Genomic DNA, 495 nt, shown 5'->3' with positions numbered 1-495 from the left:
TAGTTTGAGTTGGTACCCAGAAGGTTCCCGGGGGGACGTGATTGGACGCTGGAGGGCCTCGCACTTCCTTGAATTGGTTGTTTGTCAGGTGGAGAGAAGTGGAAACTGTGGTGAGAAGTCGCACACGTGTGGAAAGTGATGTCAGTGCGTCACACTGTTTCCTGAGCGCCCCCCCGGCTGGGGGTTTCCTGGGCCTCATCACCACCTCCACTTCTACCCGACATTCATTTCACATGTGACTTCCACCTCTGACACTGAAACCACACCGAGGGGTGACATCGTCACTGAGAGCGGAGGAGGGGAGCACTGATATCCTGCCGGGGAAGAGGACCTGTCCCCAGACACTGAGAGCGGAGCGCTGATACCCCACCAGGGAAGAGGACCTGTCCCCAGACACTGAGAGCGGAGCACTGATACCCCACCAGGGAAGAGGACCTGTCCCCAGACACTGAGAGCGGAGCACTGATACCCCACCAGGGAAGAGGACCTGTCCCC

The sequence above is a fragment of the Nanorana parkeri genome, unplaced genomic scaffold (assembly GCF_000935625.1).
Source record: "Nanorana parkeri isolate BGI_ZX_2015 unplaced genomic scaffold, ASM93562v1 scaffold2892, whole genome shotgun sequence".
NCBI lineage: Eukaryota > Metazoa > Chordata > Amphibia > Anura > Dicroglossidae > Nanorana > Nanorana parkeri.
The sequence above is the reverse complement of the archived record's forward strand: the minus strand, read 5'-3'. Positions refer to the sequence as shown.